Source organism: Trichechus manatus, unplaced genomic scaffold, assembly GCF_000243295.1.
Source record: "Trichechus manatus latirostris isolate Lorelei unplaced genomic scaffold, TriManLat1.0 scaffold00025, whole genome shotgun sequence".
Lineage (NCBI taxonomy): Eukaryota > Metazoa > Chordata > Mammalia > Sirenia > Trichechidae > Trichechus > Trichechus manatus.
In genome coordinates, this window is record NW_004443961.1 from 17201261 (window position 1) to 17229122 (window position 27862).

Here is a 27862-nt window from a genome sequence, read left to right on the forward strand (position 1 = left end):
CCTGCCACTCTGAAGGGGAGAAAGATGTAGCAGTCTGCTTCCGTAAAGATTTATAGCCTTGGAAACCTTATGGGGCAGTTCTGCTCTGTCCTATAGGGACACTGTGAGTCAGAATCAACTTGACAGCAGTGGATGGGTATATACATTTATGCATATGTGTGTATATGTGTATATATATATATCTTCAAGTAGTATATTCATACGCCTGCTATCCATCTCCATTTGGATTTTAGACTGATTTTTCTTACTTAATGTGGTTTCATCATCTTCCCCCATTTCCCAATCTAGACAATCAGTATTTCCTACTTCAGTTAACATACTACCATCTATCCCATTATCTAAACAAGAAACATGGAAGCCATTTTGGACTCTTCCTACGGGGACCCATTATATCTTACAATCAACAAATCCTCAGAACTTTCCCCTCGACTCCACGCCTACTGCCTTGTTAGCTGTTGCTCAGAACATGGCAATACCCTCCTTACCTTGGCAAATTATTCACATGAACCTCTTTGTCATTTCTGGTTTAAAACCCTTGAATGACTCACCACTGTCTAGGATGAAATCAAAACTCTTGGGCTTGGAATATAGGCCTCTCTGTGACCTGGCTTGAGCCTCCTCTGTAGTCTTGTGTCCTTCCCTTCCTCATCATTAACTTTATGCTTCAATGATTCTGAGCTGTGTATAGATGATTAGGATACCATGCTGGCCTCGTTTCTGTGCTTTTGCTGTTTCCTATGTATAGAATGATATTTACCTTCTTTCCCCTCCATATTCTTTTTCACCCTTCAAGTTTCAGCTCATGGGTCATCTTCTCCAGGACATTGGCCCTGGCTCCTCCCCCCTGCACCTCTTAGGTTGTATTAGGTGCCTCTTTCTGTGCTCCACTGACACTACGTGCTTACTCCTAGCTTTGTGCTTGCCTGTCTGGGCCTCTGGGATTGTACTTACCAAAATCAGCTGCTTAAGTGTCTTTCCCATGAAACCCCGTGATTTTCAGGGTAGGAATCAAATCTAATGTGGCTACTACACTTTCTGAAGCCTAGAAAATGATTACTAGATTGAACTTGTTTAATTGAACTAGATATTTTCCTAAACCTAGCCCAATTGCTGTTGAGTCGACTCTGATTCATGACGACCCCGTGTGTGTCAGAGTAGAACTATGCTCCATAGATTTTTCTTAGCTGATTTTTTGGAAGTAGATCATCAAGTCTTCCTTCCAAAGTGCCTCTGAGTGAACTTGAACCTCCAACCTTTTAGTTAGCAGCTGAGTGCATTAACCATTTGCACCACCCAGGGACTACAGTTTTTCTAAATATTTGCATGTGTGTGTGCTATTGAGTGAATTTGGCTACTGGTACATGTTTATCTGTTTGTGTAATTATACATGTAAATAAACTAGTTGTGCCTGTATATCAAAATTTTAATATCTGAAATATGACTTTAATACTGTTTGTTTTGTGAAGGCCAATCAGGTATGAGAAAATAAAATGTACCATCAGAATGCTATTTTCTTCAATCAATATTTTTAGAGGATGGGATAAAGGTTCAGAAAATATAGTCAAACAAACTGCCAAGTATCCTTTGGACATTAAAATAAACTTCTACTGGGCTTGAAAAATAGCTCCTTGCCTTCTCATCTGACAAAAGCAAATTCCTTAGGATCTCCAAATTAGTGAATAGTTTTGTGACTTAAATTTGTTTTGGCTTGTTAGCTTCCAAATGCCTGATAACTATCAATGCTTGTTTAACTCTGGTTTTAAATTGACTTTTAAATCTAGGATATAAACTGTCATAGCTAATTAGAAGTCTTGGAAGTCTTAGAATTGGTACACAATTAAATTAACCTATAAATACAGAACTTTTAAAAAAGAGAAAAATCCCTAATCCACAAAATACTGATGCAATTACTGGAAAGGTAAATGTTTATATAATGTGACTTTATTTATTAAAGTAATTTTTTCATGTAATAAACAGATGTTTTAAAGTGTAGCCCAGTGTAAGTATAAGACAAAGAAGAAATAGGTTGGTTACCTTACTGAGTTTGAAAGCAATGTAACCTGTTGCTGTTGAGTTGATTCCAACTCATAGAAGCCCTGTAGGACATAGTAGAACTGCCCCATAGGATTTCCTAAGCTGTAATTTTGATTGAGAGCCCCAGTGGCACAGTGGTTAAGAGAATGGCTGCTAACCAAAACGTTGGCGGTTTGAGTCCACTAAGCCACTCCTTGGAAACCCTATGGGACAGTTCTACTCTGCACTATAGGGTCGCTATGAGTTGGAATTGACTCGACGGCAATGGGTTTGGTTTTTTGGTTTAATCTTGATGGGAGCAGATCACGTCTTTTCTTCCGTGGAGCCGCTGGTGGGTTTAAACTGCCAGCCTTTCTGTCGGCAGCTGCGAGCTTAACCATTGCACCCCCAGGGACTCCTACAATCTCTAAATACCATGTGAGAAGAATACTTAGAAATCATATAGTTCAATCTCTGAGTTTTATAAATGAGCAAAAAATGAGACTCAGGGAGGTTGTGGTGTGTATTAGATGATTTCTTTAAAGAGAAACGTCTAGGGTTTTTGTTAGAATGAATCACAGATGCTACCTCCTTAATTTTAAGCAAGAGGAAACTGATGCCTTGAAGAGAGTCTGAAATGCGTTGGCAATGACAACTGGAATCCAGGCCCGGGACCCTTGTTCTGATGCTCTTTGGCTGTAATACTGATCAAGACACATACTGAATGGGCAAGAACAATAAATGTTTTTTAGTCTGAATTTCATTCTATAGGTGAAGAAAATTCCAAATGAATTGAAATGATATGGGAAAGCAGTTGGAAAACAAATGACAGTTATTTGCATACAGTATTGTTTATCCGTGGCTATTTCTCGGAGGCTCTGAATTCATGAGAGCAGACAGGTTTCAAGAGTATATTTTAAGGAATATTAGAATGCCAGTCCCGTATCTCCAAGTGTTCCTACCTAAGGTAAATTGGTTGTTGTTCTTAGTTGCGGTTGAGTCAGCTCTGATTCATGGTGACCTTTTGTATAACAGACTGACAGATAGTCGTGGGACATGTTCATGATTGTTGGTATGTTTGAGTCTGTTGTTGCAGCTATTGTGTAATACTTTCCAACTTAGGGGGCTCATCTTCCTGCACTATGTCAGACAATATTTTGTTGTGATCCATAAGGTTTTTATTGGCTAGTTTTTGGAGGTAGATCACCAGGCCTTTCTTCCTAGTTGTTTCTTGATTTCTTCCTTGGTTGTTAGAAGATACATATTTCTTTAATTGGCCAGCTTCAGTGACTATGGTCTCTAGGGACTCAACTGCTGGCCTTCTCTGCTTATCCATTCAAAGGCGGACCCATTCGTTCAGTCCAGTTGTCCAGATGGTAGAAGTACAGGAAATGTACAAGAGATTCCCAAAAGAAATAGTTGTAAGAGCTTTAAAACCAAACTAAACTTGTTTCCGTCGAGTCAATTCTGACTCATAGCAACCCTGTGGGACAGAGTAGAACTGCACTTAGGGTTTCCAAAGAGTGGCTGGTGGATTCGAACTGTGGACCTTTTGGTTAGCAGCTGGGCTCTTAACCGCTGCGCCACCAGGGCTCCTCTAAGTGCTTTACCAGAGTAGAAAGCAGCAAAAGTGGAGGAAAACTCAGTGTGAGTAAATGTCAGAAAGCAAGGATGAGCGGTAATCCACTATCATTGTATAAATATATGTTATTAAGTCTTCCTCATTTTCTGTCTCCGGTATTTGTCAAAGGTAAGATAGCATGCCCAAATTAAGATTATGTTGTTGAATTTAAACAGGACTGATAAGGAGAGCCGCTTACAATTCTACTAGTGGTCTTGACAGGGGTTTGCGTTTTCAGGTGAGCGCTTACCCACTGCCCCTGTGAGCAAGCCCTAACTGAGCGCGTGGCACTGTAGCACAGTAACTTATTTCAAACTCCAGGTGTGTATGCAGTACCAGTATTTGGCCTTAAAAAATTTATTACAAATGTCTGGAATTGAAGACTGTTGACTAGGTGCAAACATTACCTCATACTCCATTTGACACTAGTGCAGTTGGGGGCCGATTATAAAGGTGAGTAAAAATGTGCTAAATTGTAAACGTGTGCTATTTCTTCAGAAAATTGAGTTTTCTTGTAGCCATTTTAATGTTTTATGAGTAAGATAATAGAAATGCTAAGATTAATTACAGATTTTCAGCTTGTTAGGAGAACAGGTCCCACTAATCCCTTGAATTTTTGATACTCATTGTACCTCTCACGGGCTTAGAGTAACTTCTTATTTTCACATCTGCCAGAGTTTTCAGAGAGTATCTATAAATTTTGAGGATGGGCAAAAGATACTGTCTTGCATTTAGTGATCTAAAGCAATGGCTGTAGTGGGTGCACAAGGCAGTTAACAGACTATTATTATTATCATAGTGTTCATAGCTTGTTTGTCCATCGTGAGGGTAAATCTCCAGATGGTAATTATGTACAGTATTTTCATTATTTTTTTGGGTGGGGGGCAAGGAGGCAGAGCACAGCGAACATTTGATACCACCTGAAAATTATCAACAACAAAAAACAGCTACTGGGAGTTAAATATCACAGCTCGCTGGCATTTATTGTTATATAGGTTAAAAAATGACATGCATTTCTGCTCTGTACAGCTAAAGCTAAGAGGATTTAAAAGAAATGTTTATGGAGGAGGGAGGTACTTGGAATTTTTGGATCATTTTGGACTTAGCATGTTTATAATGGGTTACTAAGCAGCCTTTTTAAAAGTTTGGGCACAGGGAGAACTATCTTGGCCAATGACACCACCTGAAATGTGCCTGTAGGAGCATCTGGTAATGAAAGAATTGATCGACCATCAAATCCTTGTAGAATTCAGCCAACAACATGCTTGTGATGATCCCAAATGCACTGCCTTTGCTTTGGAGCTGTTGGAACCTTTTCCTGCCTTACCTCCACATGTATGTTAGTAAAATCAAGTTCTCTGAAAGTGTTGCTTGACTGTGGGAGTCAAGTGCAGACTCAGTCATCAGATGTTGAGACAGTGGCTCTATTTCTTTGTTTATCTCTCTGTGATAACCCTGGGCATGCACACTTATCTTTGCTAAGACCCCTGTCCCAGGAGTCCAGCTGACGTTTACATCTTTCTTTGAATTACATGGGCTATGACAGCTATAGAGGAGTCCTGGTGGTGCAGTGGTTAAATACTCAGCTGCTAACCAGAATGTTAGTGGTTTGAACCCACCAGCTGCTCGCCTGGAGGAAGATACTGCAGTCTGCTTCCGTAAAGATTTATAGCCTTTGAAACTCCATGGGGCAGTTCTACTCTGTCCTATAGAGTTACTATGAGCTGGAATCGACTCGACAGCAATGGGTTTTTTGGTTTTATGATAACTATGTTGTGGTTCATTAAAATAATAGTTGCAAAAGTGCACTGTTAACTCAGCTTTCTGCTTTTTGAGTTGGTATTGCCTGGTATTGATTGCTAGGTTCCACTATTCTGACAGTTATGGCTGTGTTTCATCTTGGAAACTATGTGCAGTTGTAACTGGGAGTTGGCAGGTACAAGAAAAGAGTAAGCGAGCTTTATTGGCATTGTTTTATTCTTCAAGATTCCTTTCAGAAGGTGAAGTAAGAAACATTGATTAGATTGGGAGGCCTGGAATGTTCAAGCCCATTAAAGGTGTGACCTGATGCTGAGTTCATGTTATTCTCTATTGACATCATGGTTATAGTGACAAGTGTAACATTGGATTTCAAATACTTACTTCATTAATAAACTTTCCCACAGTGAACAGTAACCAGTTAATGCAGAATTAGAGAGCAGATGGCCCCTAAGTGAATATGCTGTAAGTTTCCTTAGGGATTATTACACTGATGTGAAAAATCACAAGAGTATTCATACCAGACCTATGTGTTATTAGTTACAAAATTCTTTTAAATGTAACATCCCCTTATCAGCCTTTTTTTAAAAGAAGAAGTTATTGGAGTAGACAGCCAAGTGTTCTAGCATTTGAAAGTAAAATATCTGACTTCACCTGCCCAGAGGAACCAGCTTGATATTAAAGTCTGTTAATGATTTAAGTTTTCTGTTGGTGTCAGCATTGAGTGTGTTATATTCCTTTCAATTATCAATTAGAGATACTGGATTTTTTCAGAGGAAGAGAATACATATAGAAATATATGTTAAAATAATAAATTGACTTTTTATTATAAATTATGATTTCGTACTTTAAGTGAATATTGGTTAAAAAAAAGGTTCATTTTTGGTTCAGTGTTTCTCAACCTTTTTTCATTTTTGCTCCCCTGAGGAGCTTTTTTAAGACATTTTTTTCCCCTAATTATAAGCCAACTCTCCCGTGTGAAATTAAATGCTAAGAATAAGAGTATTTTGTGGGTAGAGTTGTTCACACACCACGAGAACGAATTTTCTCCTTCTTGGGGGCATTATGGCCCTCACTGGAAATTCATGGTCTGTTTGAAATGAAATTATGTATAATAAACTATTTTAATTTTTAAAAGATTTCATGTTTATAATGAAACAGTTTATGTTTAGTGCAGAAAAATCAGAGAATACAGAGCCAAAAGAACACAAAACACAGCCATATTCCCACTCACTTAGGCAATCATTGTTAAGTTCTTAGGTATATGCTTACAAATCCTCATCTTGGTATGTTACTGTGTTTAATCTTTAAAGAAACACAAAAGAGATTGTATACCATATGTAATGTTTGGTAACTTGCTTTTTTCATTTATCATTTGGTAAACATCTTTTCAGGCCTCAAATAGCATTATACAAAATCATTTTTACTGACAGAATGTTTCATTGTGTTATTTATTTAACCATGGTTAAATTAAGCAATGACATTTAGGTTTTTAAAAATCATTATTTCATGAACATCACTGCATTGACTTTCATTGTAACTGAAGCTTTCTGTGTGTTACTTCCTTAAAATAAATTTTGTCAGAAGCAGAATTGAAAGCCATGCACCCTTTAAAGCCTTTTTGTAAGAATTTTATGCTAGTTTACATTCCAATGAGCATTCACTGAGAAGGCCTATTTTCTTGCATCCTAACCAACAAAGAGTATTAGCATCTTAAAAAATATTTTCTACTTTGAGAGGCAAAATGCTTACTTGCTTTAATGTTGTTGGGTGCCATTGAGTTGATGTTGACTCATAGCGACCCTAATGGACAGAGTACAACTACCCCATAGGGTTTCCTAGCCTGTAATCTTTACGGGAGCAGGTTGTCAGTTCTTTTCTCCCATAGAGCCTGTCTTACTCATCTAATGCTGCTCTAACAGAAGTACCACAAGTGGATGGCTTTAACAAAGAGAAGTTTATTCTCTCACAGTCCAGTAGGCTACAAGTCCAAATTCAAGGCATCAGCTCCAGGAGAAGGCTTTCTCTCTCTGTTGGCTCTGGAGGAAGGTCCTTGTGCTGCATCAGTCTTCCCTTGGTCTGGGAGCATCTCACCACAGGAACCTCAGGTCCAAAGGATGCGCTCTGCTCCCAGCACTGCTTTCTTGGTGGTATGAGGTTCCTGTGTGTCTCTGCTTGCTTCTCTCTTTTATATATCAAAAGAGATTGGCTTAAGACAGTATCTAATCTTGCAGACCTCATCAGTATAACTGCCGCTAATCCATTTTATTACATCATAGTGTTAGAGTTTACAACACATAAGGAAATCACCTCAGATTGCAAAATGGTACACAATCATACAATACTGGGAATCATGACCTAGCCAAGTTGACAGACACTTTTGGGGGACATAATTCAATCCATGGAACTCCACACTTTGCCCCCCCCCCAAAATTCATTTCCTTGCCACATGTAAAACATATTCACCCCATCATATCATAGTAAAAGTCTTAAATCAACTCCATGTCCAAAATCCAAAAATTCCTCTTCATCTGTGAAATCTAGAATACAAGTAATCTGCTTCCAAAACTACAATGACAGAACAGGTACAAGCTAGTCAGCAGAACACATTACATTAACCCTCAAGGCTTTGCAAATAATCCTCTGTTCTCTGAGACAATTTACACAATGGCCCTGCCCTCCAGACTATAGGTGTTGGCCACATTCTCCAGATTCTGAGTGGAGGCCCCGTGGCCCTGGGCTTCAGCTCTGCCTTCCAGGCCCACTGGGACAGCAACTTTGCACCCTCAGCTTTAGGCGCTCCATTCTCCTAGTCCATCTGAGTAGCGACTCCACCCTTAGAAACAGCAGAGGCCATGGCTCCACCCTTTGAAAAATCAGAGGTCCTGACCATATGTTTTGAGACTGAGGCAACTCGGCTTCCTGTGTTCCTTGTCTCTTCAGCTTCTGCTTTCTGGTTTCGTGGCCTCTTGGCTCTCAGGCCTCATGCCTGTATCTGCCCTGCTGCGGCAAGTGTTCCAAAAGCTCCGTAGCTCCACCGGTAATTGCCCGGAGCCACCCCACTCCGCCAGGAAGCCTCTTGTGCACAGGCACTCCGCTGTCTTGCTCGGTGAGTTGGCTCCAGCGCTGTCTGGTGCTGGTCTCCTGGTTCTGCTGCTGCTGGTCCTCTGCTGCTTCCACTCCTCTATCCATTCACAGTTTCAAAACTGCTTCCACTCCTCTATCCATTCACAGTTTCAAAACTGCTTCCACATTTTAAGTATCTGTTAGAGCAGCACCCCACTCTTGGCACCAAATTCTGTCTTAGTCATCTTGTCCTGCTGTAACAGAAATACCACAAGTGGATGGCTGTAACAAAGAGAAGTTAATTCTTTCATAGTCCAGTAGGCTATAAGTCCAAATTCAGGGCATCAGCTCCAGGATAAGGCTTCCTCTCTGTCGGCTCTGGAGGAAGGTCCTTATGATACATCAGTCTTCCCTTAGTGTGGGAGCATCTCAGTGCAGGAATCTCAGGTCCAAAGGACATGCTTTGCTTTTGGTGGTGTGAGGTTCCCATGTGTCTCTGTTCGCTTCTCTGTTTTATATCTCAGAAGAGCCTGGCTTCAGATAGTATCCAATCTTGTATACCTTATCAGTATAACTGCTGCTAATCCATCTTATTACATCATAATAAGGAAATCACATCACATAAGGAAACACATAAGGAAATCACATCAGATTACAAAATGGTACACAATCATGCAATAGTGGGAATCATGACCTAGCCAAGTTAACAGATATTTTGGGGGGACACAATTCAATCCATGGCAGAACCTCTAGTGGGTTCGAACTGCTGACCTTTCACTTAGCAGATGATCATTTAACCATTGTGCCTATAGGGCTCCTCTTTTATTTCTAGAAAGGACCATCTTTTTTTTTTTTTGTATGTTTATTGGCTATTTGTATTTTGTTTGATCTTTTTCTAACTTAGAAAATGAGCATCTAGTTCTTTCCTTAGCATGCAAGTGTACATGTACAAGGTCATTGTAAAACATTCTTCATGTGAGACCCAGCAGTTCCTGAATGTAAGTTCACATCAGGCCAAAACAAGCATTTGTATTTCAAGACATAGACCTATTAAAAGAAAAGCAAGATTCTTGAAACAGAACCTTTTTGGGATACGAGAGGATTAGGGGGACCAACCAAAAATGACCTTAAGATTTAGGATTTATTAAAATGAGTGATCTTTCTCAGGAGAAGACATCTTATAAGTTGCTAACATGGCACAAAAAAAAAAAAAATCATCTGTCACGTGTCTATAAATTACTTTTTATATGACTAGCTTGTTTTAGAAGAGTTAGAGAAATAGCCCTTCTGTGTGAGATACTTCGTAGATGACCAGTTATTTACTTTAATTCACATAATTAACCATCAGAAGTTTCACAGACTTTATCATTGAGATGTTTGAACTCCTTTCATTTTGTTTTTGGTCAATTAAGCCAAGTCATCACCACAAAATAGTAACTAATTTATGCTAAGACTCTCCGTGGCCGTCAACTGTTACACCACAAGAGAAACCTCAAGGTCTGTGATTCTTTCTTACATCTTTCACAGTAGATTTATGTATCTAAATATGTCATTGCACACATTTTATTGCCTCGCCTTGAGTTGAGCTCATTATACTTAATTTCCTGGTTGTCACATTTAATTATTAAACCTCATTTCCAACAACAAAGTACCCAGAAAGCCAGATGATTTTTTAATGAAATATTTAGAAATGGTCATAACCATTGCTTTTTTTCTAAGCTGAGTCATGGCTCTGGATAATATTGTTTTGCTTTTGAAATTACACATTATCAAAGGACTGATGACTATATTATTCCTCTCCAAAACTCTATGACGTCTGTTTTCTACTCTTTGACATATGAGATATTAACTGCCACGCCAACTTTAGCTGGTGGGGTAGACTGTAGATAGAAAGATTCATGTTCATTTTCTGTAGTTAGAATGCTTTGACCAGCAATCTCAGTAACAAGCTCTATAAAAACACATTAATGGAGACTTTAACTTTTGACAGAAAATCCCAGATACTTAGCTGCATTAAAACTTTTGTGAAGACTTTGTTCTAGAATTTAATAAAATCATAGGCAAAGGGTTTAGAGAATTCTCACATAGGTGTGGTAACTCTATCTCAAACACTGTGCTAGGAGTTAGTTGGGTGCATTTTATCCTCACATCAATATTACTTCTTAAAAATATTACTTAAAAGATGAGGAAACTGAAGTTCGGACAAGGTAAATAGCTTCCCATCTCGATCTACATGCTGTGTGATTAGTCTGGAACCAGTGTGTGTGTTATTCCGAATTGATGTTCTTTCTGTGACCATCTATGTAAACATAATGGTAATAATTGTGTATTTTAATAACCCCTAAATCTGAAGGTCATTCACTCAAATGTAAGAAATACAACATTCTTATAAAATCAGTGATAAGTATTACACGGTTATATATGTAGGCAGGTGGGTCTGCAAAGTGCCCAGTGAAGAGGTTCTAAGCCTTTGAGTGATTCAGAGACAACACAGAGATGGCCTCAGAAAAGTCAGGAGACAGCTGAAATACTACTGAGACCCTGGTGTCACATACACTGTTTTCACAGATTGTGAAAAAGCCAAGTCTTGTAAGGGATGAATGATCTTGGTGTAGTTCATATTTCTTAGCTATCCTCTCTGGATGGCCCCTATCTGAGCAACTCCAATTTCCCACTGCATTGCCTGAGGATAAATTATTGTTGTTGTTAGTTGCTGTCAAGTTGGCTTCGACTCGTGGCGACCTTGTTTATAACAGACCAAAACATTCCCCAGTCCTGTGCCATTTTCACGATTGTTGGTATGTTTGAGTCTGTTGTTGTGGCTATTGTATCAACCCATCTCACCTAGGGTTTCCTACTTTTCCTTGGCCTTCTATTTTACCAAACTTGATGTCCTTTTCTACCAATTGGTCTTTCTGATGACATGTCCAATGCAAGTAGGTTGAAGTTCCAGCATCCTTGCTTCTAAGTGTTATTCTGGTTGTGTTCTTTTAAGATTGAATTGTTCATTCTTTTGGCAGTCCATGGTGTATTCAATATTCTTTTCCAGCATCACAGTTCAAATGCATGAATGATTCTTCTATCTTCTTTTTTTCATTATCCAGCTTTCTCATGGACATGAGGTGATTTAAAAAAAAAAAAAACCTCTGTCATGGGTCGGGTGCACCTTAGTCATCAAAATGATATCTTTTCTTATTAAAACTTAAAAAAACCCAAAAAAACAACCGAACTCTATGGATCACAACAGAGGATAAGTGGCAACCTGAATATCTTTGATTTTACTAACACAATTTCAGTCTTACATAAAAGTTAAAGAGAAAGTATCCATCAACTCCAGGGTTTTTTTTTTTTTTTTTTTTTTCTGTGTGTATAAATACTTGTGTGCCTTCCACTAGCTAGCTTCTCATCTTGTAAGACAGTCAGACCCGGACTGCCTTTTAGGGAAGAAAACTTTACATTCATTAAGTCCTTCTCCTGTGCTAGGTACTTTCATATACAGGTGCACCTTGGATTTCATGGTTAGACTCTTTCACATGTCCTTTTACCTTTCAGGCTACTTCTTTTACTAAGCTAAACTTAGTCTAATCCGTGATTCAGCTAACTCATGACGATTTCATGGTTTTACACGAGAGTGCTTCCCTCCATGTCCCCTATACCCTGCATCAACTCCTTGTCCCCCATTTCTACCCTTTGAGATGTAAACCCCCCACACCTAGGGCTTAGAGCTTCATCTCACACCAGGAGAGGTTTAGGACATGTGTCACCTTGGCCTGCCCAGCCTTCCACCCTACGTCTTTGTTTGTGCACTTTCCATGAAGTGAAGCTCTACTTACCCACGGTCATACAGATGGGGTATGAAGTAAGAGGAAAGACCCCTTTTCTGCACCTCTGTTTCAGGCATTCTTCACTGGTTATACACCAGGCCCTTGTGGAGTGGGTGGGGTGTGGGACAGAGGGGATGTCTAGGGTTGGGAACACCTCTTGCTCAGGGTCCTCTGAAAAATTATTCTTTCACTGAGTTGTCTGCAACTCTGATTTGTCTTAGAAGTGAATTCCTTCTAGTATTTTTGTTTCTTGTAAAATATATTCAATGCCATTTATATTGTTTATTATCAGCCGTCTATTTTTAAATGAATTTTAAAATTTTAGCAGTGATGGTTTTTCTAACTTTATTTCTTTTCAGACTAATGTTTGTACTTGCTTTCTTTAACCCCTGGGAGATAGATGCTACTATCTTATCTCTTATGATAAGAAAATAAAGACGTCACGCAACTAGGGAATGAAGGCAAGATTTAAACCCAGCTTTGCGTAATTCCCAAATCCATACTTGTTAATGTTATCCATGCCGCTATCCCACATTAGACATGGCCCTTTACTGAATTTGAAAATCAAACGGAATGGGAAGTTGCTAGTGTGGATAAAGGAGGTATTCATCTGTTTGAATTTATATATGGTATTAAATTTACTAAAGTGAATAGCCAATTTATGGGTTATAAATAATCTATCCCACTGCTGTATTCAAAAGATGAAAGAGGCAAATAATACATTCTTACTAGCATGGGATTTACCTCTCTAGAGATTTACATAGCAGCTCTTCATGGAAAGGAAGAAAGTTTATAAAAACGGTGGTAGGTTATCTCGTTGTGGGTGGAGTTGTCAGAATTATGAAATCATGCAGTAGGGTGTAGCACACATCTGGCCTTCTATAAAGTTAGGGGAAAGTGTGACATTCATTCCTACTCAACATGTTAAATCACACATTTGGTCATGAATTTTTTTTTGCCTTCCTCAGTTTAAAGATTTTTTCAAAGAACAAATGATGCCCCTAAAACACTGCTGAAAGTAATTACCAAAGTTCGTGCCTTTCAGCTTGTCCAAAAATAATAGTAGCCTGTCACAACTAACAGAGTTCTTCTCAACTAGAAAATCTTTAGCTCTTGGAAATGTGTTTATATTCATGTTTCTTGGTCATAAATTTCCATCTGGGGGCAACTTGTTCCAATTTAATGAAAAGTGATAGGATCTCTTCATTGTCAGCAATCTCAGCCTTGTCACCATTAGCCTTTGTTTTAGTTACTTTTCTTGCAGGGATTACATACATTGTGCTTCTTAATGGTGGTGAATCGGGGATGTTGATTCATGACGTTTTTCTAATACAGAGTGCCATTTGTATCATCAGTTTTGTTGATGAAATTGACTGTTAGATTCTGCAAAAACCACCACCAACAACAAAACAAAACAAATTGTGTATTTTCTTTAGCGTTCTCAACTTTCCTGTTGTCCTGAACTTCATGACTAAACTGTGCACCCACATCATGTGGGATTCAGGTATGACTGCTGAAGAATGGTTAAGAGCCCAAGATACTCCCTGAAGCCTGAGTTTCCATGACAGTAGGAATCCCTGTCTCCTTGTCTTACTTATCTTTGTCTGTTTTTCCCAGACATCAAAGAGGTCTTCAGAAATCTACTTATGTTTGCATGAAGTCGTTTTTTTAAACTTGATTTTTGTTTCCATTTTCAGACCCATAGTAACACTTTGCTGTGCTTCCGTTTATTACAGATTATTTCTCTACCTTATGCTGTTGACTTGGCAGAAATAGTCTTTTTTGGTTATTCTGTGTGGCTGTCAAGAGTGATAATCACTGGTTCTGCTCAGGCACTGTCCGGTCCAAATGGCCACCCTGGCCAATCACAATGGACTCTGGCCATCAACAGCTGCATGGCTGTAGTCATGCGTAAGGCTTGAATAGTTGCCGGTTTGGGGATATTTGTGGAGCATCTGTCTCAACTTTTATGCCTTTTTACTTTTCACCAGCTATGCAGTCAGTATCCTAGATCATAGAAAATGTTGACAGAGAAAGCATAGCAATAGCCACTTAAAGTGACTCTGATGAAAGAGCAATGATTATAAAATAGCTCTTATGTCATTTTCCTGTGGACCTGTAGTAATTAGATGGTTCAGTGCAATTCAGAAATGCTTTTATGAGATTTTTGATGTTTTCATTTATGTTTGTGTCATCGTTCTTCTGAGAATGCAGCAGAATTCATAGATATTAATTCCCAGCACTTGTATAAATGCACGAGAGTTAATTACCCTATATTAAAGATAAAGCTAACAAAGCAGAGAGATTAAATCTGAAGACCATCAGGTCAGTGGTAAATTCAAGGTCAAGGTTCAAAATGAGACAGCTCATTTATAATCCTGGCTTTTCACATGCTTCTAAAGCCCAGCTAAGACCTCTTCTAGGTAGATAGGAAAAAAAGAAAAAAAATCCTGTTGCCATAGAGTTAATTCTGACTCATAAGCGACCCTATAGGACAGAGTAGAATTGCCCCATAGGGTTTCCAGGGAGCAGCTGGTGGATTCAAACTGCTGACCTTTTGGTTAGCAGCCCAGCTCTTAACCACTACGCCACCAGATAGATAGGAAAGTTTCCTTAATCATTTCTAAGGGATTTATTAAAGTGGATGCATCTGTGTTTTCTGTATACATGTGAAATCCTTGAGAGATTACACAATTAAAAAGGAAATAGACGAGGCCTCGCCCCTTTACAGGACCAAAATTCCCTTCAGCTGAAAGCAGGCTTGGAGAGAGTCACCATTTGAAAAGAGGAATGCAGTCTGTTTATGTTTATTTCTTTTTTTACACCAGAGATTCTTTCTCACAGTCAAAATGCATTGCTTTAGCACAACCTGGGGAATTACATGCTTCTCAGCCTCCATTTGCTTAACAGAGAAAGGGAGGCAGAAACTAAGGGCCAGCTATCTTCTTTTAGCCACACTTTGCATTAGTATTAACATCTCCCTTTTCTTGCTTCCAGGTCCCTGGGTGGTGCAAATGGTTTGTGCTCTTCTACTAACCTAAAGGTTGGCTGTTTGAACCCACCCAGTGGCACCACAGAAGAAAGAACCTGATCTGCTTCCATAAAGATAACAGCCAAGAAAACCCTATGGAGCAGTTCTACTCTGTAACACATGGGCTCACCATGAGTCAGAATTGACTCAGTGGGTTTGGTTTTTACGGTTTTCTTGCTTAAGCTTCAGGAACCAGCTTCTTTCCAACCCCTCCTTCCTGAAGGGTAAGGAATGAGGAGGTGAGAAACACCGTGATCTCATCATTCTGTCAGATCAGGTTAAGGCATGTTGTTGTCCACTGCTGTCCCGCTGGCCTCCAGTTCATGGCTACCCCATGCATGACTGAATGAAATGCTGGTCGGTCCTGCACCATCCTCATGATCAGTTAGGGATTGGATGATTGTGGTCCGTAGGGTTTTCATTGGCTAATTTTGGGAAATAGATTGCCAGGCCTTTCTTTATAGTCCATCTTAGTCTGGAAGCTCTGCTGAAATCTGTTCAGCGTCATAGCAACATGCAAGCCTTCACTGACAGACAGGTGGTGGCTGTGCTTGAGGTGTATTAGCATGGAATGGAACCCAGGTCTCCTACATGGGAGGCAAGAATTCCACCAGTAAACACCACTGCCCCCTATCCCCACAGTCAAGACATGGAAAATCATATTTTTGATGAGAAATCAGAACATGTTCTTTGAAGGTAGGGTTGCTCTAACTGGATAGATACTACTCAGAAAAATGCCACATTATCTCTGTTGGCAAAAGAAGAGCACTTAGTGAAATGCAAGGCAGGTAGCTTGAAGTGAAGAGTTATAATGAACCAAAAGAAAACTAAGGACTCAATTATAGCAGTGTCACAAAACCCTTTTATTTTGGATTAACCAGGAATAATTTGGTCTGTGTTAATGAAAAGCTTGAAAAGTGAAATTTTAAGTACTTCAGCTTTATTGTTTTAAAAAAATTAGTAATTTATGTTAATTCTAATTTTTTATTTTACTACTTCCTTGTCAGATTGTTTCTTAACAGAATGTGTTCAAGAAAAGCCCTCGCTAAGATAGCTTAAATTAGTAGAAGAGATACATTTATAATTAATATTATTTCTATAACAGGAACTAGTGTGCTAACAGCTTAAACCTATTACCTCATTTATGACGTTGTTGTTGTTAGGTGCTGTGAAGTCGATTCTGACTCATAGTGACCCCATGTGACAGAGTAGAACTGTCTTGGCTGTAATCTTTATGGAAGCAGATAGCCAGGTCTTTATCCCGAGGAACCATTGGGTGGGTTCCAACCACCGACCTTTTGGTTAGCAGCCAAGCACTTAACTGTTTGAGCTACTAGGACTCCTTTATGGCATGAAAATGCTGGCTCTGCAGTCAGGCTATCCAGATAAATCCTAGTGTCACCTACTGGAAACCCTGGTGTCATAGTGGTTAAGAATTTGACTGCTAACCAAAAGGCTGGCAGTTCGAATCTACCAGGTGCTCCTTGGAAACCATGTGGAGCAGTTCTACTCTGTCCTATATGGTCTCTATGAGTCGGAATTGACTCGACGGCACTGGGTTTGGAATTTTTGGTTTTGGTAACCTTCCTCTGCCTCAGTTTCCTCCTTTCTAAAATGACATAGTAAGTGTATCTAAGTCAGAAGGTTGTGATGAGAATTAAAGTAATGTAATTTCCCTAGAATAGTGCCCCGCCCAAAGTAAGTACCTCTATAGATGTGAGTTGTTAATACTGAGTAAACATCAGTCTTTTTATACTGCTTGTATTTTTATCACTCCCTTTCTGAAGTGTAAACTTCAGTCTACTCTGTATTAGATTATCACATTCTAAATTACTAGTGTTCAAAGAGTGATTTTAGTTTTTTACAAAATCATTTGCAAGTTTGCCATTGTTTTGAGTCCGTCTCCCACTCTCCACCCATCTCCTATCCCCAGCCCTTCATCAAGGGACCAGGCACTGTATTAATTAGGATGATGAGCACAGACCTTGATTTGTTTTTCACTTGGTTGCTTTTACTTCCTTGGCACACAAGCCAAGATGTTAGACAAGATGGGTTTGGGGATAGCAGAGACCCTTTTAGTATAAGGGTGAAGATGAGATTGATGGAGCCACAACATTCTTTTCAGATAAAGTAACTGCCTCTTTTGTTACTTGTTCAGAATGAGCACTGAGGTGAAGATTAAACACAGGGACCATTGGGCAAGGCCGAATTAATTCTTGGAGAACTTTAAAACACACTGCACCATAGTTTCAGGAGGTCATCAGAGTGCTACTTAATATTCTTAATGTACTGGATATTTTTTTCCATATTGAATCCCAAATACTTTCAGCTATTTGTTCCTGCCAACCCTTTTCCACCCTTGGTCCTCCCACCCCATCTCCCCTGCTTTATCCTTCATCTAGATCTTTGTGCTCCACATTTCATCCCCTGCGCTCCCCTTTCACCACCAACCCCCTTTGGCATTTTGTATGGTAAATAAAATAATTGTGCAGTGTAAGCCCATGGGGTAATGCAGCATTTGTTTTGCATATCTTTTTGGGAGCCTAAGCCAGAGAAGGATGATGAATACTCTTATTTACCAACAACATACAAGCAATTCCACTTAACTAGAGATAATAGCTTAGGTTGCTTTCTTGTTTAACCTCAATGCTATTTCAGATAAAGAACCTACACAAGCTTTCATTTGAGCAGGCCTTTTGCCTGAAAATTGACCCTTTGATAATGAGTGTCTCAGGGCATTTCTGCATTCCACTGGTGCCATTAGCCTTTAGTATGCATGCTGGAAAGTGGTGTACAGAGTTGAACTTATCCCAATCAGTTTAGAGTCTAGCTGAAACTTCTACCGAGTTTAAAAGGGAAAAAATAAATAAATAAATAAATCAAGCCAATTGGTCTAAAAATAGATTCCTCAATTAGATTGAAAATTTTTGGTTCAGGACTTTTCTTTCACTTTGATAGTAACTGTACTAAACTAGGGTGTTGGTTCTGATTTTACAGAGCCCAATTATCTCTGAATAATGAATGGACTAGCATTGGTTGTGACTAAGAATTATCGTGTCATATATACTGATGAAGGAATACACATGTATCATATTATAAATAAGAACATTTGTCCCTCCTGAGTACTCTAGCCAAGAAACGAATTCATTAGGAATCTTGTTTACACATATGTTGGTAATATTTATTACTTTTTAATTCTGAGTAAGTGGCCCTACTTTCATTAAAGATGAGTCTGTATTTGAAACAGGAAAACATTTCTCACCAGGACCCTTACCACAGTGATGCCTGTGTGTCGCCGACCTTTGTAAACAAGATGCTGGCTCTTGACTGTTCCGCAGAGTAAAAAAGGAAAAAAAGAGTTTTGACTCATGGGCATTTTCTCCCATTATGCAGATTTGACTTGCTTCTGCTTCTTATAGTGTCACAAGTATGAAATTAAAATCCATTTCCAAGTCCTTTCCCTGTACAGTATCCTTTTGTGTTCCTGTTGGTTGCTGTTGTAATAATAATGTACGTTCATGATTAACACTCCTGTTTCGTTTCTCTCTCACACATACACATACACCTCCCTTTGGATTTTCATGCATAACGTAAGTGACTGTTATAAAGGGAGACGTTCCAGGGAGGAGGGTCTGCTCATTTGTCCTGGGAGGTAGCGTGAAAAACAAAAGTGATTATCAATAGTCGAGTTGTACATCCACATAAAATTCCAGGTGGTTGAGTGGAGCTATGATACAGGGCTTTGTACCAGCTTTGTTCTGGTTTGAACCTCTGCTGAGAATTTGCGTTTCTAGCAAGTTCCCAGGCGATGCTAAAGCTGCTGGTTAGGGACTAATTCTGAGAGCAGCGGTTCTCAGAATGTATTATATACAAGAATTACCTGGGGATCTTGTTAAATTGTAGTTTCTGATACAGAATATCTGGGGTGGAAACATGAATTCTTAGCAGGGGCTCGAACCAGAATGAACTGGTTCATAACCCTGCCATAATAAACTCTAAGCCTCAGTTTCTTCATCTGTAAAATAGAAGTAATAATAACTACCATGAAGGAGTATTTGAGGGGTCACATATGTAGTATACATCCAGTACGTGGTACATGCTAACATTTCACAAATGGCAGATAGAATTATTTTAACAAAACAGATTTTTCCATAAAGATAGAGACCCATGGAAAAATTATATCTCTTTTACTGGATCTCTTGTCTTCATGTTCCTGAGGCTCCAAATTAGCTGCTGTCTCCAATTACTAGCCCCTACTGAAAATGCCATAATGACGGCTATGTGTTAACCACTGTGTTCACCATTAATACAAGTGGAAGTAGTTGGAGCACTTAGGCATCTCACATAGCCCTAGCCTTTCCATTCTTAACAAGCTGAGAAAAGCCAATTTAATTCAATAAGGGGAAGCAGATATATGTTAAAGTGATGCATATGTGCTTACAGTAATGCACATATGCTTATAAACTGTCCATACCTGTCCACACATACCTCTGCTTGAGGAAATTCCAAGGCCATGCTATATATTCACGGAAACCAATGTCTCTAGAGAATGCAGGACACCGTACTCAAAGTAAAAATAGTAAACATGAGGAAAGATGAAAATATGGTTAGTATACATGTGTAAGGAAATGATATGGGGAGTTGGTTGGGAGAGGGCTGGGAGGCAGAGCTAGGTATACAGGAGAAAGGTTGGAGAAAGATGAGTGGTCCATGGTGCCTGCTGGTCCATAGTGCCAAGCAAAGTGTAGATATAGTTGTAGGCTCCCAGATAAAGCCATATTAATTCAGTGGCTTTTCTGGAGAGCAAAAAGAGAAGTGTCTTCTCCAGACGACAAGGACTTAAGTGACATCAGAGTTTGTTTAGCTCTATTTCTGTTATATGATTTTTTTTTCTTTTAACAATAATCTAATATTAACAAGTCATCTGGGGAAAGTAAATGCTTTGGAATGGGAAGTGGTAATGAGAGGAAAAAGTCTTAGAAAGTCAGACTGTGGAATGGGTTTGCGGGTTCTTTATATGCATTTAATTTCCTGTCTGGGAGGCAAATTTCTGACTTTGTGTCTTAAAATGAGGTGACCTATCAAGCTATTTACTGTGACGTCTGCTGTTTGCCTGCCTGTTTTATCTCTTGGATGCCTAGAGTCATCTGAGAGGAGACAACAGAGAGCGAGCATATGTTCAATACAAAGAGCCTGCGAAATCTGCAAGCCTGCTGTGCATCAAGTCTATGTAATTCATTTATTTTTTTACAGCAGTGATGATGCACTCTTTCCTCTGGATGACAAATTACAGAGCACTTCTGAAAAGGCCCTGTCTTTGGGGAAAACATTCTGCCTCTTTTTTGTTCTCTGTGAAGCATCTTTATTATATATGATGAATAAAGAAAAAGCAACATTCACGAAATTGTCCTTAAAAAAAATGATAAAGCAGTAGAATTGAATGTGTGATTGTAATAATGAGCACAAAGATAATACACAGTGTACTCAAAGCATTAAGTAAAGAGAAGGAGTCTTTTTTAGACTTTTTTTTTGAAAGATGTCTAACATATGAATTATGGCTAAATCTCATTTTCATTATGTTTGAACCAAAGAGTAGAACTGATTAAGTCTGTTGTAGCAGGGACCACAGGAGAGTTTATCTATGTAGGAGCTAATGAATTAGTTGTCAAATTGTGATACCTTTCCAAGAAATACCTTTATTTCTTAGAAGTACCTTCCCCAAATAGTACTTTTACGAGGTACCATTAACATTTTTGTTAGTCATTATAGATCTTTGTTACACTTGCAGTGGAAAAAAAAAATTACCCCTGATGCTTAACATTATGAATATGTTGACACTTGTCTTTAAGGTGGCCAGTAGTCCACCTCATCTTTGATTTCTGATTGTGCTTCACAGACAACCATTGTAGATACAATTTCCTTTCTCCTAGACTTCATTCTACCCCTCCTCATATATAATTATCTCCTTCTCTAAGAAGATCAAGGTCATCCAGCCTGACCACCCTCATCTGCTCTTTAGCTTAATCTCTCTCTCATAGACCCAGACCTGGAGGAAAGGGAAGGACATCTCCTCTGAGCCAAGTCCTTTGTCATCACAACTTAGGTCCTCTTCCTTCTTGCCCCAGGAGTGTTTGTTTCTATGCTTATCACCTTCCTTTTCACCTGCAAACCTTCATGCTTCTAGGAATTTGCACGTCCCTCTTAAATTGGGAAACACCGCCCTTTGATTCAAATATCTATTCATCATCATTTACTCAGTGAATGTTTGTTGAATACCTATGTATATCATTTAGCATTGGTTCTTTGTAAACAATAGAAAGACTTTGGTTACCTTGAACAAAGAAGGAATGTGTTGGAAGACTATGAGGTAACTCAGAAATGGGTGTAAAAGATGAAGAGTCTGGCTTTGGGGATGACATAGGCTAGAACAGTTTAGGAAAATGCAGATGGAAGGGACTAAAGAAAATCTCTTCCGAGATCAATCAACTCCAGTTATTCTCAGCCTCTGTGTCACTCCTCTCCAGATTCAAATTCTAGGATGCGACTGATGGGCTTGAGACACAGTCTCATCCCTAGACTTGAAAAGAGTGGGAGACCTGGATTGACCAGTCTGCATTCAGTATGGGAGGAGTAGTTTCCAAAAGGAAAATCAGGATGCTATTACCAGGATAAAGGGAATGTATACCAGGGAGACAGAAAGAGTGGCTAGCCACTATGCCAGGCTGCCACCAGGCTGGCCTTTGAAAGAAAAAGACAAATGAACTTTTGCAAAAATGAACATTTAACCCGTTGCTGACCCATTACCGTCAAGTTCATTCTGACTCATAGTGACCTTATAGGACAGAGTAGGACTGCCCCATAGGGTTTCCAAGGCTGTAATCTTTATGGAAGCAGACTGCCACATCTTTCTGTAGCAGAGCAGCTGTTGGGTTCGAACCACCAACCTTTTGGTTAACAGCTGAGCGCTTAACCACTGTGCCACCAGGGCTCCTTAAATGAACATTTACTAGAAGGAAAAAATATGATAAAAGTGGTAGAATTGAATGTGAGATTTTAATAATGAGCCCAAAGATAAAACATATTGTATACAGAGCATTAAATTAGGAGAAATAGTACCTTTTCAAAGATGAGGGAATACAACTGTCAAAAGACATGAAGCCCAACCCTACTGTCTTGTCACAGTGCTCAGACAAGAGCCTGAAACTGAACCAAGCTGAATAAGTCAGTATCTGTCCTCAAGGAGCTTACAGTCAGTAAGGAAGTTGGTACAGGAAGAGGTAATTTTAAGAAAATATAGTTAGAAAGCTGCTGATGTCATAGGGTCACTGAGAATGTGCACCTAGTCTTAGAGTAGGCAGATTCAGAGAAGACTTCTAGGAGAAGAAAACATCTTAGCTGAAATTTAAGCCAGAAATTGTCTAAGAAAGGAAGAGTTCTGTGGAGATGGGAAAGGACTTTCCAGGAAGAGAAGAGCGAGCAGCTGGAGCAAAGGCAAGGAGCTGAGAAACGATGCATATGTCTAAAGCACTGTGGGGATTATGTGGGGAATGAATTTCAGGGATGGCATACTGGAGGTAGAGCGCCCAGGGCATCATTACAGTCATCCCAGATCATAGCGGAGAAGGCGGATTCGATAAGGAGTGAAAAATGCCCGCTGGTTTTGGGGAGTAGGAAGCCAGTGGTGGGCTGGGAAAGACAGTTTAAGTAGAGCAGAGCAGGCAGAAAGCAGATGGTAGTGACCCTGGAGTGATTGGAGGTGAGGACGTTATCAGGAAATGGAGACTACTGTGCAGAGAAGTTTAGGTGAGGAGGAGGGAAGGGAGGCCGACTCAGAGCTGGGGAGGATTGCAGAGTGAAGGCTCTACTTTTATATACTTTTATGCACTGAATGGGTGAAGGCAGTAGAGAGGAACAGGTACAGAAGGAGATACAGAAAGATCAAAGTTCTAGAGTAGGTGGGAAAGGATTCTAGAAAAAGGAAGGAATGTTGGCTTTAAATAGAAGTGATGCCTTATCCTGTGATAATGGAGATCAGGACATAAAAAGAGGTGTCACTGTTTGGATATCTGTAGGTAGGAGGACAAGAATGTTGAGGGAGGCCATTATGGATAGCTTCAATTTTGTCAGAGAAATAGAAGATTAGACATACTTTGGAATGAAAAGAAAACAAAGGTTTAAATTGTTGTTCCACAATATAATAGCTGGGTGACCTTTAGAAAGTTACTTAACCACTCTGAGCCTCAGTTTCCTCATCTGTAAAATGGAGACATTAGAGAACCTACCTCAAAGGGTTGTAACAAAATTGGATAGCATAATGTAAGTAAAACACAAAGTAGTATTCCGGATACCTAATAAGTACTTAATAAATATTGTATTATTATTACCATAAGTATGTGTGAACATAGTATTCATGAGCTACTTTATAATATACACACTCTCATAGTTAAGAGTAGACACTGGAGTTAGAGAGCCTAGGTGTGAATCTGAGCTCTGCTACTTATTAGCTATGTGACCTTGTGGATGATAATAGTACCAACCTTATAGGGTTAGTGACAGGATTAAATGAATTAATTCATATAAAACACCCAGTGAGGATTCTGTAAGTGTCATCTATTATTTGTACTTTATTATTCGAGGTCTAAAACAAGACTGTAGTATGTATTACTTCTCTTTTATAGAAGACGATCTTGAAGTGCAGAAGAGTGAAATGACTTACTCAGAGTCAGCCAGCAAATAGCAGAGTGGGGTTAAAACCAAGGTTTTTGTGTCTCCAAATTTCCTTGACTTACTGTTACACTATGATTTCTGACCCACTGCCTACCTTTGACCTTTAGCACCTGTTCATCTGTACTCTGAGTTGTTCACCTGTGACTTCATCTTGACCATTTGCTTCCAGGCCTATCTTGGGCCTAGCCCACTTCCACACTGAGCCCAGCTTCTTGCCCTCCTTTGTGACCTGTTGCTCAAGCTCTAGCTACTGACATGTACATGAAGCACGAGGGTCAATGGGAATCTGATTCATCCAAGAGCTGTTCTACAAGTACATGATGAAGGTCTCAAATACTTAATCGATAGAGGACATGATAATGCTCACAAATACCAAGTATTGTGTTTGTTTCTCTGAATGTAGTGAAATCAGTCTGGCCTGGCCAGTTCCAGTGATGCTGCACATCTGTGCATGCTCTATCCACACATGTCTGTATTTCTTTCTCATCAGCATGGCCAGTTGTTTTACTACAGTACAATTCAGCACTTTGGAAACACCCAAAGACTTACCATTTGGGTTGTAGTACAGATTCTTGATGATAAAAGTCTGCCCTTGTTTCTGCTCTTGTAGCAAATCTGGTGGGAACCACAGTTCCAAACATTATGTAACATCATAACCTTTCTTTCATGTATCGTGGTGTGGCAGGCAGATGTACTTCAGTATCAACATCCAGAATATTTTAAACTAACCTTGTTCTTCATAACAGGATTAGGAGACAGAATGAGCCTTCTGTGCAATCCATCTTTACCATATGAAAGAAGACTTATGCAAAAACCAAATTCCCCATATTTAGAAATGCGGTTCTTTGGAGTCAGGTTTATTTAATTTAAATACACTTAGGTTTTACATTCAACTTGTTTTCCCACTTCATGGCCTCTAAAGAGTCAAACATTAAAGATTGAAAGAATTCCAATAGTGTTTTAAAACAGTGTACATAATGTCAATGTTTAGACACCTAAAAAGAAAATAACTTCTTTTAATGATTGTTAATATAATCACTTATATAGCAAATAAAGGGTCCATATGGACCATGGAATTCATTACGGCTTTAAAGAAAGACAGTTTTAGTTCAGCTGTGGAGGAAATGTTTTATTTCAACTAGGAATAAAAAGATTTTATATACAATTGAAATGATTTTACAATATGGGACGAATTTGGAGGGAGGAGAAAAAGCAAGGATCAGAACTGTTAAACGGAATGTGAAAGCAGTGCAAGTGTGAGAGGAATGAAAGCATGAGGGGTGCTGTCTACAGGGAGGGAGAAAGGAAGGAGCTTCTTTTTGTCCTGTGGCTCCTTCCATTGGGTGCAAATTGGAAACTTCTGTAAGTGGTAAGGGGTCTCACACAGATAGTATAGGATCAGCTTCACACATTGATGTTAACCTCACAAAAAATAGAGCAAGTAAAAGAACAAAATGACGGGGAGGAGCAGAGAAGAAAGTCAAAGGAGATCCACCCCATGCCAGAGGGAGACAAGAAAGGCACAGAAGTAAACTGCATGTGTGGTACACACAGTGGTTTCTGTTACACTCAAGTTTTCTCAAACCCACAGGATAGATGCCACTTTCAAGCCAGATTTATTAACCCGGAGGCCTAGAATTCTTGGCCATCCCCTCTGCCACCAGGTGGTGGTGTTAGCTGCCATCAAGTCGGCCCCCCATTCATGGTGACTCCATGTACAATGCAATGAAACATTGCCCAGTCCTACACCATCCTCATGATCAGTTGTAGATTGGACCATTGTGAGCCGTGGGGTTTTCATTGGCTGATTTTCAGAAGTAGATTGCAGGTCTTTCTTCCTAGTCCATATTAGTCTGGAAACTCTGCTGAAACCTATTCAGCATCGTAGGAACACACAAGCCTCCACTGAAAGACCAGGTGGTGGCTGCAGATGAGGTGCATTGTCTGGGAATTGAACTGGGGTCTCCTGTATGGAAGGTGAGAATTCTACCACTGAATCACCAATGCCCCCTTCTGCCGCCAGTAGGGGACTTTGATGTCCATCAGTCTTGTAGGGGTTATAGAATAGTTACATGGTATGACTAAGGATAAGAACTTGGTACTTTTATTTTCTTGGAAAATGTGACAGACTAGTACCATTTGTTAGAAAAAGGTAACATTGAGACAACAGAGCTTTAAACAACGTGGACTGAAGGAGGAAAATTGAATAGAAACTTGGGTACCACAAAAGTGAAGAGATGTACTAAATGTAGCTGTTTAAGAAGCGCTAATAAGACCATTCATTTACTTAGCACATATTTTTAAAGCACCTACTATGTGCTAAGCACTGGGCTAGGCCCTTTATATACAGTGGCAAGTGTAAGATAGGCGTGGTCCCTGACCTCATGTACAGTCTTGCAGAAAATACGGATGAATAAGCAAGCAGTGACAGTGACATTTAATCTGTGCACTGATGGAAAATTGAAGTGTATTTAGGGCAAAGAGCAAGAGCACCTAACCGAGTTCGTACAGTATCCTGCAAAGCTTCTCGGAGGAAGTGACGTTTTCATGATAACTGAAGGAGAGAAGGTAGCCAGGCAGAGAGATGGGAGACAAGCGTGAAGAATGAATGGCAAAGACTTGGAGAACACTGGAAGGGCCTATATAGTTCACTAGACAAATTGGCAGGAAAGGCAGACTCCACTGCCCCAGAAGGAAGCTGAAGAATGAGAAGTAGCATTATTGAGCACATACTATGAGTCATTTGCTTTACATACATTACCATATTTAATCTTCCCAAAGTAGCATTTGCTTTCATTTTACAGATGACTAAAACAGAAGTGCAGGAGGAATAAGTAACTTGATCAAGGACACACAGCTTAGTGCCAACTGGATCTAGAATCCAGCTTCAACCAATTCCTTAGCTTCTGTGATTCCCACTGTACTACCCTACCCCCTTTAGTTTTCATTTCATTTTATTTTTTATTGTGATTTAGGCGAAAGTTTACAGAGCAAATTAGTTTCTCATTCAAAAATTTATGCACAAACTGTTCCATGGCATTGGCTGCAATCCCGCATTGTATAGCACTCTCCCCCTTTCCCTTTCCACCCCAGGTTCACCATGGCCAGTTTTCCTGTCTCCTCCTGCTTTCGCGTCTTTTTTCCTGGGCAGGTGTTGCCCATTTAATCTCGTAGCCTTGATTGATCTAAGAACCACTTTCCTCATGTATGTTATTGTTTGTCTTACAGGCCTGCCTAATGTTTGGCTGAAAGGTGAACTTCAGGAGAGGCTTCAATTCTGAGTTAGGAGGGTATTGGGGGCCCATAGTCCTTAGGGTTCCTCCAGTCTCTGTCAGACCAGTAAGTCTGGTCTTTTTTGTGAATTTGATCATTTGTTCTACATTTTTCTCCCACTCTCTCTGGGACCCTCTGTTGTAATCCCAGTCAGAGTGTCCTGTAGTGGTAGCTGGGCACCATCTAGTTGTTCCGGTCTCAAGGTAGTGTCAGCGGTGGTTCATGTGGTCCGTGAGTCCTTTGGACTAATTGCTCCTTTGAGTGTTTAGTTTTTTTCCCCTCTCATTTGCTCTGGTCTAGAAGAGACTGATAGTTGTATCTTAGATAGTTGCTCATAAGCTTTTAAAACCCCAGATGCTACTCACCAAAGTAGGATGTAGAACATTGTCTTTAAGAATTATGCCGTGTCTTTAGCTCAGTGGTAAAGTTACCTTCGAGGTTCACTGATCAGCCTGCAAGTGGACAGCCCAGTAAAACCATGAGAGTAACGAGGTACAGGAGTCCAGTGACAAGGCCCAGAAGGCAGAAGGGGAGTAGGAAGCTGATGAT